Here is a 2859-nt window from a genome sequence, read left to right on the forward strand (position 1 = left end):
ACTTATATGATGACTTTGGGTGATCGTACAAAGTATCCTTGGGAAAACTTATATGAAGTGGTTTTTCATTTACCAAAGCGAAAGTCAAGTGTAACTTTAATGGTAAGGAATCAAATTTCACCAGGAAATGTAACTATTGGGAATTTTAAGCATATTTGGTGGGTTTGTGATGATAAAGCTTATGTAGCAGGTGGGGTTTTGCGACTCCACCTACGTTGCTTGTGAAGCTGCGTGGCCGCGTTTGAAAATTACTGGGCGGCCCCTTTGTACCCTATATATGGGCAGGGGGACGACTACTTTTGGTGCGCTTCCTGTCCCCCCCTCCTTTCTGCTGTGACTTCCGTGCCGGCAGCGTTCAGCGTGGAGTTTAGCATGACTGTTTGGATTACTTCTCATGAGTTTAAGGTATCTGTTCACAGCATTACGGGATAATGTGGTAGTTAGCTTAATTATTAACTCCTCGTATTTGTTTGTAGTCGCGGGCTCGTATTCGATTGCCGGCTCAGCGCTGTGGTATGCATCTCTGATGTTGCCTGGGCACTTTCACTTTAGTAAGGTAATTTCTGCCTGTTTCCTTTTATATATGTTCTGGCAGTGAGTATAGCTTTTGGCTAACCTTATTTCTTGGGTGGTGGGATAGTGTTAGTGATTGTGCTGCCTTGCTGCGGGCATTGTCTGCTGGAGCTGTTTGCTGTAGCCATTGTCAGCGGGAGCTGCTGTGTGTCATTACCTGCTGCTGTCTGCTGTGGCCATTGTTTGCTGTGGCTGCTGGCAGAAATTGATGCTGTGCTGGTAAGTATGCAAGCTGCATTGACTTTTAAATCAAATATTAACTAAATTAATTGTAATTCTGTGTATTGTTTTAGGTTTTATTGTCCAGATTGTGCGGACTGATTTCAGCTCCTCACGGTGCTGCTGTTTTGCCTGGCTTTATTTAAGTTTTTTTGGTGTTGCATTTTTTTTGTTTTGTTTAGTTATTTTGAGTTATTCTGGTTTTGGTTTTCTTTTCTACTTTCTTATCTTAATTTTGTTTTTTTGTTATTTTGTGGGGTTAAGGTTCGTGATTAATTTAATTTTTACTTTATTGTTCATTGGTTATTTTTGAGTTGCTAATTTTGCTTGTTTTTGATTTCTATCCTGATTTATTAATTTGAATTTGCTTTGGCTTAATTTTGAGGTTTAATCCTGATTTACTAATTTTGCTTGTTTTTTTATTTCTATCCTGATTTATTCATTTGAATTTGCTTTGGCTTAATTTTGAGGTTTAATCCTGATTTACTAATTTTGCTTGTTTTTTGATCTCTATCCTGATTTATTAATTTGGATCTGTTTTGGCTTAATTTTGGGGTTTATTCCTGATTTACTTCTCTGGGTTGTGTTTTTTTTTTCTTTTGTTTAACTGATTTTGGTATGTTTGCTTTATTTGTTGGCTTACTTTAACAACTTTATTTTGTTTTTTTATTTTTTGAAGAACCAGCAGAACTGTATGGGAGCACGGGATCCCCTTCTTGGCTGTGTTTTTTTTCAATCTTTTTGTCTCTTTGTTGGATAGGAGCTGGGGGCCAAGCATCTGACTTGGGGATGCGGAATTCTATTCACCTTTCCTGTAGTGTGGAGCACGTTGGGTGTGATTGAGATGTGTGGCACTGACATGTGTGGTTTGTAGTGTAGAGGATATTCCTATCCCTGTACTTCCTTTGGTCGTGGTAAGCCCTTAACCCAGTTCCTTCCTAATTTGTTGCTGGTAATTTAAATAAATTATTGCTAGCTCTTTTTTTTATATTGATTCTCCAAGAAGGGAATTCCTGGTCTGCCTGGTGGAAAAGATGTTTTAAAATAATTGTCAATAAATCTCTATTAAATGATCGTACCCCGTCTCTGGCCTTTGAGTGTGTTGAACCTGGGTGTCTTTTCTTCTCTAGGCCGTAAGTGCCATTTTTTTTCTTAGAGGTGAAATCACCTCTAGGTGGCGTAGTCGTGCATTAACAAAATTTACACCGCTCTGCCACATTTTGGCGTAGTCAGCAGGATTCACTTTTGAGCCAGAGACGTGTGGTTGTTTTAGTGATTAGCTATTTTTTTAGATAGAATAATTTTGTTCGGCATTTTTGTAGAGGCAAAACAGCAGCATTTGTTTGGAGGGTTTGTTTTACTGCTTTGATTCATCGAGTCTTGTGCAGCTTGCCTTTTGTTGGGATGGAGGAGGAGATACAGCAGCTCAGAGACCTGGTGTTACAGCTTAAGGCTGACAATGAGCGGCTGCTCAAGGAAAGGGCTACTGCTTCAACCAGTTTTAGTATAGACACTCAAGGTCCTCCTGTTGTGGTAAGTAATGTTCCACCTGCTACCGCTAGTGCCGTCACTGAACGTCTTGTGGTAATTCCACGAGATCGGAAGTGTCCATTATTTAATGGTAAGACAGGTATAGGTATAGTGGAATGGATTGAGGAGATACAGGGTTGTATGCGGGTCCGTCACCTTTCTGCAGCTGATCAAGCATTCTTTATCTTTGATCATTTAGAAGGGGAAGCGAGGGAAGAGATAAAGTATCGCCCTAGTGCGGAGAGAGGAGACCCAACTAGAATTTTTGCCATTTTGAAAGATCTTTATGGTTGCTCCCAATCTTACGTAACTTTACAGCAGGCATTTTTTTCGAGAAAGCAGCAGGAAGGAGAAACTTTGCAGGAGTTTTCCTTGGCCTTAATGGCTTTGATGGAGTCAGTCAAGCAGCATGCCCCTGAGGGAATGCTTAACGGAGAGGTTCTACTTAGGGACCAGTTCATAGAGCATGTGGTAGATGGTGCTCTCCGAAGAGAGTTAAAGCAGTTTGTTCGTCGGCAGCCTACCGCTACATTGTTG

General features: G+C 40.5%; 1 long non-coding RNA gene across 1 annotated transcript; it reads left to right on the top strand.

Annotated features, from left to right (window-relative positions):
- Positions 1-449: 449 nt before the first annotated feature.
- On the top strand, positions 450-2046 carry LOC119264722. The gene is made up of 3 exons (XR_005131160.1): positions 450-556; positions 641-792; positions 1553-2046. It is a non-coding gene; the product is annotated as an uncharacterized LOC119264722 (long non-coding RNA).
- The last annotated feature ends 813 nt before the right edge of the window (positions 2047-2859 follow it).

This window comes from Pygocentrus nattereri, chromosome 12 (genome assembly GCF_015220715.1).
Source record: "Pygocentrus nattereri isolate fPygNat1 chromosome 12, fPygNat1.pri, whole genome shotgun sequence".
NCBI classification, from domain to species: Eukaryota; Metazoa; Chordata; class Actinopteri; order Characiformes; family Serrasalmidae; genus Pygocentrus; species Pygocentrus nattereri.